The sequence below is a fragment of the Echinops telfairi genome, unplaced genomic scaffold (assembly GCF_000313985.2).
Source record: "Echinops telfairi isolate 266 unplaced genomic scaffold, ASM31398v2 ScPeMD7_443;HRSCAF=831, whole genome shotgun sequence".
In the NCBI taxonomy this organism is placed as follows: domain Eukaryota; kingdom Metazoa; phylum Chordata; class Mammalia; order Afrosoricida; family Tenrecidae; genus Echinops; species Echinops telfairi.
The window spans coordinates 3,649,188-3,663,868 of NW_022104341.1; positions in this window are offsets into that span (position 1 = coordinate 3,649,188).

A 14,681-nucleotide genomic window follows, 5' to 3' on the forward strand; every position below is an offset into this window, starting at 1 on the left:
GAGAGAGGCAGCAGTCGGAAACCCTGGACCATCCTGGTGAGATGGGAGGAGGCAGGCTAGCTCATCTACCAGCACCCCCAGATTCACCTGTACTTTCTGAGACTCATCAGACCGTGTCTAACCTGCCCCAGAGCAGGCATCGCCATGGCTGCCGACCCAAGAGGCCTGGAAAGGGTATGAAGGAAGCTAACAATAAGCAGCTGCTGGTATTCTGCTGGCTTGTTGTCCATGGGTGGTCGAGACAATGGCCAACTTCTGCCGCTCCCTGCAGCAAAGCACCTGAGAGTAGAGGTGCCATAGTCGACAAATGCATTTCAAATCCTGGTTCTGTTGCTTAACTTCTCAGTGCCTCTGGTTTATCATCTGAAAAATGAGGATGCTAGTCTGTACCTCATAAGAGTGTTGTCTAGATTCATCAATACTAATACCATCGAAATCTTAGCACAGAGTAAGTGCCCGGTGAGTTTGTCACAATAGTCATTATTCTATTCATTTGATGATGATGATGATGATGATGATGTTCCTAGACCTCAGCTCATCCTGGTCTTTTGTTATTTCCCAAATAACAAGCATCATCTGGTGAAGGCATCAAGCCGGAAGCAGGCAGAAAAGATTTGCAGGAGGCTGAAAGGCAGGTTCCGAGGGCAGAGTTCCTCCTGCTCCGGAAGTCAGCCAGAAATCCTGAGGACCACACAGGCCACCAGGCCAGTGGACTAGAGGCCCAGCAGCTGTGGTCGGTCAGGGGAACCTCTGTAGATGGTCACATTCATTTCCCCCATGTCTGTTCAACTAGTCCAGGGTTATTTCACTCCAAAGAAGCACTGCCTCCCCTCAAGGTGGAACCTTGACCCTATAAAAAACCGAGGTGCAAATAAAAGTCTTTTTTTTTTTAATTTCTGAGAAATAACAGGTTAGCTCATATAGAACTGAAGGGGGATCTAGACACCACCTATCTGGTCTTGCCCCATGTCCGTAAGCTTCCAAGGGCCAGAGACGAGCTCTAATACTGCCAATGACTGGAAGCCAGGGGTATAGTAGTTACATAATTTCATGTCAACTTGATAAATAAAGTGTAGGGGTGGAGTTTAGCCTGTCAATCATCAGCTTGATGATCTTATTTGGATGAGCAACCAAGATACACGGCTTTCTGGAGGCTGGCCCCTCTCTCTCTGCTTTGCCTTCCTGCTGGCGAGCCACCTGGAGACCTGATTGGGGCCTGCACATATCCTGGAGATGCATCCACTGCCTTTGACTCCACAAGACTTCACCCACCGGCCTGTGATCGTTCTGCATTCTGCATCATTGCACGTGCTAGGTGAGTCTGAAGAGGGATTTATGGACGTGATCTGGACTGGGTTGGGAAGTTTTCTTGATATCTAATGATTTCTTGATATAAATATCTCTCTTACACATGTGAGTGTCACTGGATTTGTTTCTCTAGTCAACCCTGCCTAACACACAGGGCTAACACACAGGGCTGGCACACAGGGCTAACACACAGGGCTAACACACAGGCCTAACCCACAGGCATAAGCCTAACACACAGGGCTGACACACAGGCCTGACACACAGGGCTAACCAAAACCCAGTTGCTGGAGCTGACTCTGACTCCTGGTGACACCGGTCTTTGAAAGCAGACTGGTTCTCCTTTTTTCCAAGGCACCTCTGGGTGAGGTCTAACCACCAACCTCGCAGTTAGTTGTCAAGCGCTGGTGCCTTGTCCGTCTTGGGCCTTTCTTCAGTGCCCAGCTGAACTCCTGATGTCTTATTTGCCTTCTCATCCTGGAGGGGTACAGGACTTGCTTTATCCTTGGTTAGTGCTCAAAATATGTTTGCGGGATGAGCAAGCGCATGCCCTGCAGGTGGATGAGAATGTAGCTGCCTCAGAAAATGTGGGCCATTCAGGGACTCCTTCACTTACTGCCATCGAGTCGATTCTGAATCCTTGCAACCCTGTAGGATGGAGTCGAACTACTCCTGTGAGGTTCTGAGACTGTAACTCCACGGAGTACAAAGCCTCATCTTTCTCTTGAAGAGTGTCTGGTGGTTTTGAACTTCTGACCTTGGAGTTAGCAGTCCAATGATGCCACTTGGGCTCCTAGAAAGGACACCAGGGGAGGTGCTATTTGAGAGGAGGAGTGGGTGGTGAGATTACCTGGGGCAGAGCAATAGGGTGGGGAGTCAGAAAGGACGATCCTCTGGTTTGGGCTCAAGGAGGGAAAAAACCTCTCCTGGCCGACCGAGAAGCGGAAGGGCTCTGCAGGCCGAGAGAACAGCAGGTGCAAAGGGGGAGTGCGAAAGGGCCTGTTGTGTTTGGGGGAAGGTGAGAAGTTTAGGGAGGATAAGGCATCTGTGTGTGCATGCAAGCATGTGGTGGGGGATGATAAGGGGTGACAAGGAAAGGAGATAGCAGGGGATGAGACCCAAGAGTTAATCTCTCCTCTTATCCCACCACCGATCAGCAGTTCTATAAGCCTCTAGACGCTATGCTGGGATTTGTTCAGCCTTATTTGGAAAATGCGTTCCTCTATAACTGAAGGAGTAGTTGAGCTTGTTTTAGGGAAAGCTCGGCCTCTTTCCTTAGATCTGCATTCTTCTCATGTCTTGAATGTCCTTATCATATCCCGCTGCCATACAAACAGTTCTGGCCAGAGAAAGACCCTGAGCAAGAACAATGACCACCCTCTCTTCGGCTCTGCCTACACTCACAGTCAGTTCTGTTCGGCACTCCAGTGCCTGGGAATGGCGCCATCGTCAATGCAGGCAGCACAGCCTGCCCGGAGAGCCCTCTGGTGCTGTTACACATCCCACCAATCAGAGTCCTGATCATTTCTACCTCAAACATATTTCCCTCATGCCCCATCTCCTCCACCCCCAGGACCAGTGCCCTAGTTGAGCCCTGGTCGTCTCTCTCCTGGAATACTGCAATAGCCTGCTAATTAGTCCCCCTGCTTCCCATCTGGTCCTCTTCAAATCCATCCTCCACACTGCTGGGCCAGAGCGGTTGCTTTCGGGCATAGATTTGGCTTCGGCATGCACTTCCCTGACATCGTCTGGTGGCTTCCCATGACCTGCAGGCTGGATTCCAGCCCACTGGCACACACGACCATCAGAAGCAGGACATCCATGAGCGGTGCCTTTAGCCTCGGTCTCTCTCACACCCTGCCTCTGGCTGCCCCTCCAGCCACACAGAAGAACCTGGCACACACCAAGTTTCTCGTGGGCCTGTCATTCACTTGGCTCATTCTTGCTCTCCTTCCAGACTTAGCTCCGATGCCATCTCCTCCGGGCATCTTTCCTGGCCCGTCAGGCTGGACAGAGTGCCTCCTGGGTGTGTTTCCATAGCTCTCTGTATAGCTCTCCATCACAAGTACCGGCTGCGGCACCACCAGCTGCTGTGTGATCCTTGCCTCCGATTCTTCATCTGAACATGGGAATAAAAATAGATGTACCACTGCTAAGTGAAAGAAGCCCATCAGAAAACAAAACAAAACTCCAGACTCTCTGCTTCTAACTCTCTGACCTAAAGAAAGCAGAAAGGGATCCTAGAGCAGATCGGTGCTGGCCCACGGGGTTGGGGAGGAGGGGTGGGACGCATCGGTGGAGCGTGAGGCATTCTGCCGGGAGTGAAATTATTCTGGGTGATACTGTCGTGGTGGACACACAGCATGGATTTGTCAAAGCCCATTGGACCGTAGAACTCGGAGTGGGCCCTAAGGTGAACAACGGGCTCCAGTTAATAATGTAGCCACAGTGGTTCGTCAATGCTGGCAAATGTCCCACAGAGACGGGAGATGATAGTAGGAGAACCAGTGTACCCTAAAGAAATAAACAAGGAAGACATGGATCTTCCTTTGGGAAATGTTTGGAGAATTAACTGAGAGGATATTGATAAAACTGACTTCTTCACCACCACCTACCCACCCCACCACCCAACCCCTGTGAGGTTCAGCAAGCCTCACACTCCACAACTCCCCTGCCGTCGAGTGGATTCTAGCATGCCGCCACCCCATAGGGCAGAGTAGAACCGCCCCTGTGAGTGTCTGAGACGGACTCGCTACGAGAGTAGAAAGCCCCGGTCTTTCTCCCTCCAAATGGCTAGTGGTTTCCAACTGCTAACCTTGAAGTTAGCAGCCCAAGTGTAATGACTACACAACCAGGCCTCCTAAGCCTAAGCACCACATTTAACATTCGGGACACTTGAAATGTGTTTTGCAATTTCTGTCTTTCTCTGTACACCTGGAGTTCCAAGAGAGCAGGGCCTGCCTCAGTCTTGCTCATCACCTTATGCCCACAGCAACAACTAGTGGGCATTCAGTAAGTACGTATTAAAGGAATGAATGAGTGCTGAACTAACAAAATATGTAGATCCAGATCGATCAACTCAATTACAATACTTATGGGATATCAGGCTCTGGGATAGGACCCTATGCTAATATTTAGATGGAACAGGAAGGTGGCGATAAAACCTGTCCCAAATGGGCAACCTTGAGTTGAACTTCAAAAATACCAGTCAAAACCAGTTGACCCCAAGAAAACGCCAGCTCACAGCAATCTGTGTGTCAGAGTAGAACTGTGGGGTTTCAATCGCTGATTGTTCTGAAGTAGATCACCAGGCCTTTCTTCCACAGAGCCTCAGAATGAAGCCTTTAAATTTCGGTGAACAGCAGAATGTGTTAGCGGTTTGCCTCTGCCAGGGTGAAACGGATACCCAAGGGATCTTCTAAGGAATGACGGTCCACAGCTTGCTCCTGCTCAAGCCCACCCCTCCACCCCCACCCACCCCTTGCCACCCTGACACTGCAGACATGGCTGTCATTCACTAAGAAGGCTGGTGTGTCTCTCTTTTGTTGTCCACTTCAGGACCCTGTGGTAAAGAGCGAGCCTGCTAACACTGACCCTTGGTTTGCAGAATTGATTCAGGCATTGGTTAAGAGGTCAGAAGCTTGTCACTTTGGGGATTCCAGTCTGCCTGGCTGGGAGGAGTTCCCCACAGAGCCATCAGTGAAGGGATCCACTCTAGTTACCCGAAAAGACCAAGGGGCATTTTTTCTTAGCATCCTTAAGTATGTAGTTGCGTGTGTGTTGGGGTGGCAGTTATTTTATGTTTTTCCTACTGAGCCTGACTGTCTCCGTTCTTTACGACTTTGGGTATGATTTAACGCATACACTTAAAAATGAAAGAACAACTTCTTACGTTTACAGTAAATGTATTGTTCAATAGAGTTGATTTACTAGTCATGAGGCATAGAAGAGCAGCCATGGCGATTTATCGAGATGTTGTCTTGGCCGGTGGAGTGCACTGCCTCTATCTGCTCTGATCCTCATAAAAATAACCCAATGAAGGGAAGACCCATCGTGCATCTTGGGACCCATGTGGGCTGTAGCGGCCGCACCCTCTTCTGTATATCAGACCCACACGCCCCAGTTTCCAGATGAAAATGTCGGAGCTGGGGGGTGGGGGAGGGGAGGCACATGTCTCATAGATTTAATGGCATTTGTTCTGGGCGGTTGGTTGGGGTCAAGGAGCAGAGGTTGCTGGCATCAAAGCTTGTGACAGATTTATACAGCCCCACTTGCCTCCTTGGTGACTTGGCAGAGAAATTAAATGGATGGAAAACCTATGTGTTGCAGGGGATAGTGGGAAGAGGGAGGGGAGGAAAGGACCAACACTTGTACGTTATAAGGATTCAGAAGAGCCGGTGGCTTGAGAAAAAATTCTATAAGGCGGTCTCGACTTTTGGTTCTCGGAGAAACTGGTCAGGTCTGCTCTCTGGTAGGGATAGCTCGGGTGGAGTCCGTGCAACAGCACGGGAGGGCAGAGAGCAGGAGACAGAGGCGGGAGGACCACTTAGGAAGTAGTGTGGAAGGCTGAAGGGCAGGTGAGGCCTGCAGAGAAGTGTTTGCAAACTGACCTTGGGGTCGGGGGTAACCTAAGGGAAGTGGGGAAGAAGGGTAGAGTCTGCCAGAGCAAACACAGCCAAACCTGTTGCTGGGGAGTCGGTCTGCCTCAGGGAAACCCCGGGCATACAAGTCTCCCTAGGGTTTTGTGAGCTTGTTTGGGGTTGGTTTCCAGGGGTGGAGGGTGGTTTCCCAGTACCCTTTAGATTCCTGTTATTCCTAGGTGCTGGGGCGTTGATTCTAACCCATCGCCACCCCTGTGTGACAAGGCAGAACCGTCACCTGGTGTTTTCTAGATGGGGACTTTGAGGGGAGCAGATCTTCAGGGCTTTCTCCTTTGGAGCCACTGGGTGGGCTTGAACCTTGAACCTTTGGGTTGACAGCTAAGTGCTTGCCCATTGCACTGCCAGAGCTCCCTGTGCTGTGCTCTAGGTCTCTCCCGTCTTTGCATGCAGCCCGTGGATGAGGGAATGAAGAGAGAGTGCATGCTTCCCCGGGATGACTACTGGGGGGCAGAGTGGCAGTGGCACACTCCGCTTTTGCTTATGCTACTTTGTCACATGGCCAACCCAACATGCCCAGGAGCCGATGGAATGGAATCAAGCGGTGCCTAGAGAAAAAGGGAAATGAGTTTGCTTAGCATTGAGTCGGTCTCTGCTACAGGAAGCTTAGAGCTGCGTGACCTACTAGCCGGTCTCCTGGTCTTCTTATCTGAAAAAAAAAGAAAGAAATAAAAGGGAAGGAGGGAGTGAAATAGAAACGAGTGGAGAACAAATGGAATAACGCATGTGGGAAAGTGGTGAGTCTGGTGGGGACTCGCGGCTGTGATCCTTGTTTCTCAGCCTGGTTCGCACCACAGCAATTGGTCAACAATCAGGTGCACACACACACACACACAAGCTTCCAGATGGAGGCACCCCTGGCATTATGTATACCCCTTCCCCAACCAAGGCACAGAGCAGACTATGGGAAGAATCCAGTAAGTCCTCGAACTCTCCTACCCCAGGGCCCACCTATGTCACTGGGCCAACATTCTGAGCATCGTGGGGATAATGGAGGAAGGGTTTCCCCTAGCCAGATGAACTTGTTAGCCCCAAAGAGGAAGCAAGTGCTGGCATAGTCACAGAGGACAGGATGCAATGCTTTGAATTTGCTCCAGAATTATTTGAGAGAGGGGAATTTGAGGAGTCGGTGAAAACCTGGTTGGCCATGAGTTTCCAAAAGTCAGAAGCACATGATGATGTGTTTTATACAGGGCTATCTTCTTTCCTATATGTCTTAAATTTTCCATATTAAAGAGGGTTCTTTCCCAAAGGGTCATGAGGACCCTCCCTGAAGGAGCTCTTTTCAGAGCTCCAGAATCCGCTCACGGCCTTGCAGCTTTGGGACAAGAGCTAGACCATCTTTCATTTGTTGCCTCGCCAAAGCAATGACTGGTTTTGCAGCTGGGTCTCCCGCCAACCCAGTGAGATGAAAACCCTCACCTCCAACCTAGAGACCCGAAGAAGAAATGCATCTGAATATGAGCATCATAGAGGCACCAGCTGGAAGGAGGTTGATGTGCACACGCTTTGTGCATAACCCCCCTCATTAAATGTGGGGATTTTTCTTTTCTTTTTTGCAAAGGCTGGTGACTTGGTTTTCTACCTTCAGAATTCCGCAGCTGCCCACCCTGTTGCCTCTCCATGAGTCCAATTTTATGAGTGGACAGAGGCTGGGGCATCAGGAAGCACCTGTTTCCCCAAGACTCCTATTACTTTGGTGGATGGAATCCCACCTACATCACTTCATGGCCGTGGCATGAGGCTCTGTCCTATTCCACTGTGGGTGCTGGATCTGGCTGAAGAGGGAGGAATGGGAAAAAAGGGACCCAAGAAGTGATAGGGTGCCTTTTGGGGAGAGGGGCCACTGAATAAAAAGTACGCAGAGTCAAACTTCTCTCGTTTGCATGTGTCCTGAGTTCTCAGTATGAATAAGAATCACATGAGATGAATCTGGGTGGCCTATCCCAGGCTCGCCATAAACAAGCATTGTAGAGAGCTGTGCCCAAGACTTCAAGGGGCTGGTTGCAGCCACATGTAGGCTCAGTTACAATATTATGAGAGTGAACCGCATTTGAAACTTCTTTTTCTAAGAAATCTGTTATGTACATGACTGGATTTGATCTTCAAAGGTTCTATGCTGCCAACGTGGCCTCTATTTTAAGGTGAAGCATGCTAAACAGAAAGTAACTTGTCCACGGTCATGCAGCTGGCAGGTGGGACAGCCAAGATCTGAAGCCAGGTATAGTGGTGTTCTCCCCACAAAGCCTTTACAGTCCCAATTTCCGGAGGCAGTTTTCAGGCATTTCTAGACTTAAAATACAGCAAGATGTGGTCTTGTGATCTTGTTGAGCCAAGCCAGGGGTTGGCTAATGGGTTTGTGACAGGCCCCCATGCCAATATTTATGGCGAGCACAGCCCCAGCTGCAGGTAACCAGGGATGTTTCCCACTGGCCGAATCCCAGCTGTTCCCAAGGGGGTGATATTCTGGGGATGTGATTGACATTATGCCAAAGAAGGAAAGAAAAGAGTTCCCTACGAGCCAATCTGATTTAAGAGAAGTGCTCCGGCCAGATCTCTGCAGGCAGCATTGCACATTGACTGGGTTTACTTTGTGGATCCAGAAGCCTTTCCTTCTCTCCTCTGTGGAGGAGGGGCCTTTGGGCTCTTTTCATCTGGCATCAGCTGAAAATCGAACACCTCTATCTCTGTCCTATGTCAGTGCTTCACATCAGTCAGACAGGACCCGGAGACTGGCCGCTTGACAAATGGATTGCAGTCTCAGCTGCACATAATTAAGAGAGCCATGTACACGAAAGCTAATATAAATTCATTCTACAAATTTACTGAGCATTTGCAATGTTCTAAGCACTAAGCTAGGATTCCAAGATGGCTAAAATATCATCCTTGCCTTAAACGAAATACCACACGAGTCATAAGAAGCATATTTGAGATATGTAGGGAGGCCTGTGGAAACCCGACCTGTTGATTGGATCCTGGGCTGTGGGGGAAAGTCAGCAGCACCTCTTATGTGATCTTTTGTTCTGTGCACTACAGGTTTGAGGAGGAGTGCAAGTTGGCCAGGAAGACAGAGGAAAACAGGAAGTGGTGGAGGACATGCCTGGAAGAAGGTACACTAGGTAGAAAAGCAAGAAGTTGTGGGGGGCAGGGACGTGAGATTTGTGTTTGGAACAGAGGAAACATGCATGAGCTAGTAAGAAAGATGTGTATAAATGGATGGATAAGTAGGTGGATGGATGGATGAGTGGATGGATGAATGAGTGGATGGATGGATGGATAGATGGATGGATGGATGGATGGATGAGTGGATGGATGGATGGATGGATGGATGGATGAGTGGATTGATGGATGGATGAGTGGATGGGTGGATGGATGGATGAGTGGATGGATGGATGGATGGATGGATGGATGGATGGATGGATGAAGGTAAGGCCAGAAATGAAGTAACGGAGATGACATCATCAGAACTGGGTTTTTAGAGGGGAGTAAAAAATCTATTGCATAAGAATGAGAAAAAGTTGAAGGGTGACTATATAAAAATTGAGATATAATTAGGGCTCAGGGAGGACTCAGGGCAGAGGTCAATGGGCTATGATGATAAATTCTTCAAGGAAAAAGACAGCTAGAGATGCAAAAAAGGCCAAGGAGGAAGTCCTGGGAAACATCAGCACACAAGCTCCCAGCTCCCTCTTTTTTTACACTTCCTCTTCTCTCCTTTCCCAGCTCAAAGCATCTCCCTCTGAGCAGAAAGACCTCCTCAGGAACTCTGCCTCCCCATGCCCTGCTTTGGTCAGAGCAAGTATCAGGTTGACAGAAGATCTGCAGTAACAGCTGACTGTGGGTACTCCAGTGTATCTTACAAACATTAACGACTCTTCATTTGCTGTGACTGGTCTAAATGTGGGAGTTTAAGCCTTCACTACTAACTGAAATGTTGGAGCAACACATGGGGTCAAAGTAAGTCAACATTGACTCAATGGCAACTACTAGTGGTGGTGGTATAGAGGTACTGGCTACAATGAGATAACCATGAAGACGCCTCCCAAATGAAATTAGGGCTGCCAGAAATGAGGGTTTCCTCATTCCTCCAGGAAGATATCAAAAATATCTGATGATTGAAAGGGTTGAACTATCAAGACCAGCACTGTTGAGCAGCACATCCTGGTACCTGATAGGCAAACTCCTGACCTTAAGGGACTGAGTAAAGTTCCTTGCCATTGCAATACTGCCACCAACCTCATCTTAGAAAACAAGAGAAAGTCCACTCACCACTAACCTTTGGAACTACCCAGGCAGACTTCAACCTTAAGAAGATTCAGAGGGTGCAGGCCCAACCCAGACACACTGGCCTCACCTTCCTACCAGCTGTGAATGCCAAACCTAGACAGGTCAACAGAACCAAGTCAAGACTGTTACAGTGAAGCAGGCCTTCTGTCTGACAGAGGGAGCCACTCTAGTTAAAAAAATCTGGAAGCCTGGGGTAGTGACATGAAGGTAGGTTGAGAGCGTCATTCTAGCTATGTAGCTTGGTACACATCTCTACTCATCAGCTATGTTCGATTTCTCTTTATATAAGTGATGGTAACAACTACCAAGCCAGATAACTGGAGACCTAGCAAGAAGCTGAGCAGATGGCATTTCTCCACTGAAGGTGGCTAAGCCTGATACAAAGCCAGGACCTGAGATGGAGGGTTTCTTGAAGGCCTTGGATTACACTCAACCTTTAGCGTTCCCCCATCCTGTTAGTGTCCTTCTGGGTCTCCATCTGCTTCCCTTAGCTGCTCAGGGACCAAGGTTGCTGTGAGTAAATATTTAGCCTGGAATTAAGGAATGGGAGCAGGTTCAACATGAGTGGACCTCAAGCCTAAGAGGGAATGACTTAAGCAGAATGAGAGCTCGTTCCCACTGAGTTCCTGTCTGCAGCTCTTTCATAAAGCCTTCTTTGAATTCTACAGTGTTCCAAACCCAAGCTCACTGTCACTGAGTCAAGGCCAACTCACGTTGACCCTATAGGACAGGGTAGAACTGCCCCTATGAGTTTCTGAGACTGTAACTCTTTATGGGAACAGAAAGCCTCACCTTTCGGCAGAGTGGCTGGTGGTTTTGAACTGTGGACCTTATGGTTCAAAGTCCAATGCATAACCACTTAGCTACTAGAGCTCTTTTGTACAGTGTCACCAGGTAAGTAAAGGAGGCTGGGTCCACGTGGATAGGCAGGGTCCTAGAACTCACTCTGCCAGCATAAAATTGGCCAAGAAGCCCTGGTGGTGCAGTGGTTAAGCCCTTGGCTGAGTCAAACTTATCGCTGCTCCCCGAGAGAAAGAAAGGGTAGTCTGCTGCCATAGTTTTAGGGCTGCAGACTCTGTGGGTGGTCCTCCCTGTCCTATAAGGTATTATGTATGGGTCAGAATCAACCCCACGGCACTGGGTAGGCAATGCCCATGGGCTTTTGGTATGTTCCAATTTCTCCCTTGACTCCTTCTACTTCAGGTAGTTAGCCTCCCAACTGTATGACTTGAGGCCACTGGAGGCTGTGGCTTGGCCTTTTCACTGTGATATGCCTGTGTGTGTGTGTCTTTGTGTACAAACCACAAGTCCATCTTCAGCTTTTTTTCAAAACTCCTCCATTCCTACCCTCAACAGCAACTAAACGCAACAATCACATTGTACTTCCTAGGTTCCGGGCACTGTTCTAAGTGCTTTGTGAGTTCATTTGCTCTTTGCAATGACTCCATGAAGTAGATCGTATTACTTATTGTCTTTTTGGAGATGAGGAAACCTAGGAACAGAGAGGGTAAGGAGCTTCCCCAGGTCATACAGCTAGTAAACGGAAAAAAGCTGATCCAAACCCAAGCATTCTGGCCTCCGAGCCTCTGCTGTGTACCTTCAACTTACACTGCTCCCGGAACACAGAAAGCCTAAAACACCCAGAGGTGTAGTAGCCCCATCCCCCAAACTCCTGCCCCCACTGGGGGCAGATTATTGAAGTAGGGCAGCTACAGCAGTGCAGGCAGGAGCACCTCTTCAGGAGACTCTGAGGCACGGCTTCAGAAGGAACCTGAGCAGAAAAGAGCCCTAGGAAGCAGCCACATGCAAACCCAGCCTGACATGTCAGCAAAGAGGCAGCTGCTTTTGAGTTGGGCTGCCTCTTAACCCTCATAGTCCACACAGTGACAAGCTCTGCAAATAGCGGCCAGAGCCACAGGACTAAAGAGGAATCCTCATGTGTGCACAGCTTGGAAACACACACACACAGAGAACAGTCGTCCACAGTGCACTCTTTAAATAGAAAAGATAGCCCGAAATACATCCTGAGCTGCGCACTCTCTCGCATGCATACACAGACACACAGGCACATGGGGCTGGGGCCAGAGCAGTGGCTGAGCCAGTGCCTCAGCTGTGCTGGTGGCAAGAAGAAATCTAGTGCCCTGGCAGCTCCTGACTTTCAGTTCCTATTTAAAATGTCTGAATTGGGAGCATCGACAAGCTCCCAAATTAGCTTCTTAAATAGAAGCTGAGAGTTAAAGAAAAAGCGGCCGTGTCATGGGGGAAAAGCAAGTGAAAATCCCGGCCAGGCTGGGCCAGAGACGAGGCAGGTGGGGGTGGGGGTGGAGGAGAAGGGAGGGAGTGCTTGGAAAGAGCACCGGCGGGGGCCTCCCCTCCGGGCCCCCCCCCCCACACACACACAAACAGAGGGACAGCCTCTTCCAGACAGCAGGTTGCGGGTGGGAACCACCTGATCCAGGAAGCAAGGGGCCTCCTTTTCTCTCCATCACTTGCTTTCTTATTTTCCAGGTCACCTTGTTGTGAGAAGAGCTAGTAAGCAGAAACCACACTAGCCTGGACTAGAAATTCAAGTCGACCACAGGCTCCCCTAGACCTTCTGACCCCAAAGGAGTACCCTCTGGCTAATGCACTTAAGCCATGAGATGGTGAGCCTTGGCGGAGTGCGTGGAGCCATCTGAGTTGGTCCTCAAACAGGACTAACACCAGACCCCAGACCCGCAAGACCATAATTGCCCCATTAGTTTATTCCTCCAAGGAAGGAACACTATCCCTGGCTAACTGTCCCTGGAAGGCTCCAAGCTCCGGGGAAGATCCAGTCCCTGAGCTCCCCAGAAGGTGCAAAACAAAGACGAAGTACAGGCTTTCAAAGCTGGACAGAAAGAAAACATTGGATCTTAACGCACCCAGGTTGGATGTGGAGACGGAGCGTTGTTCCTCTTCCCAGTCCTGCCGACTCACAAGTCAGAGGCACCTAACAGGGGTCAAAGCCACGGCCCACAGGAGGCTGGCAGTTGGGAGGGAAAAAGAAAACTCTTCCCCAGAGGGAAGGGAGGAGGGAGATGGGAGCAGAGCCAGGGCCTTCCCTGAATTCTTCCCCTGTCTGCCAGGGAGTGGCAGTGTTGTTAATCATTATTACTGTATGCAAATCAGCATGTAAATCCCACACAGCCCAGGGACTCCTGGCAAACGCTAATGGAGCCCACGCCCACCACTTGAAGGAAGGACCAATTGTACACCTTTCAGACTGCCGTACTGAAGAGGGGCTCTGGGAAGATGTGTAGGTGATTGAGGGGCTCTCCACTACCAGGTACCCATGGGGGACTTATTTTGAATAGGACCAGGGATTCTCAGAAGCCAGATGCTCCATGTTTGACTTGGGGCCCTGGAGAAGCTGAGCTAGAACTGATGTTTTAAATGCACCCTGCCCATCAGGGCACCCGTGAATTTGTTTTCTCTCTCAGGAGCACACATCTCTGGGCGCCCAAAAGTCTACTAAACTCACTGCCATCCAGCAGATGCCTGCTCTTCACGGCCCTTTAGGACAGAGTAGAACTGTCCCTGTGGGTTTCAGAGACTGTCACTCTTTATGAAGGGTTGGAAAACCCCGTCTTTCTCCCGCAGAGCAGCTGGTGGTTTCTAACTGCTGACCTTGAGATGAACAGCCCAATACGTAACCACTAAAGCACCAGGTCTCCAGACCCATAAATTCATTCCAATGGCTCTTGCCAAGCGCTCCAGCCGCAGCTGAGGCATGGCGATGCCTTGCCTTCGGAGAGCCAGGCCAGATCCCAAATCCTGGGTACAGAGGCCCGAGACACAAGGTAAGGCAAAAGGGGGGGGGGCGTTCTGCCGTCCTGGGGAGGGATTCGCCCTCTGCGCTGCAGAGCCGGACCTCACTCTCTCCGGGATGTTTCAGGGCCCCACCAGCTCAAGGCTGACACATTCAGACTTCTTGCTCCTCGTCCTGGGCGGAGGCACAGGACGGTGGGGATCTTTGGGCTTCTGGGAAGGATGGAAGGCTTGAGTCGGTTCCAGTGAGGAGACGGGTGTGAGGGGGTGTTCAGGTTTTCAAGTCCCGACTCTCCATTATGAGTACTTGGTACACAGGACGCACTCGGGGAGCGAGGCCCGACCTTCCCAGTGGTGGCACTCTGGGGTGAGAGCGGCTCTCAGGTAGCTTCAAAGCAGCTGTCAGTGGTGCCCGCTCTGGGACCACTCCAGCCCGGGCACCAGGAGCTGAGCGGAGCCGGAAACGAGCTCGGAGGAGGCTGGCTCCACGTCTCCAGGTAGCCGGGTCTCTGGCAGGTGCTGCTGCCGCGTGGCCAGTCGGTGAGAAGGAGACACCAGCAGGTCTACACAAACCCCGCGCGCACAACGCTGGCGCTTCCTACCCCCTCTCCCCGGGTTCCCGGTCACACACGCCCCCAGCTC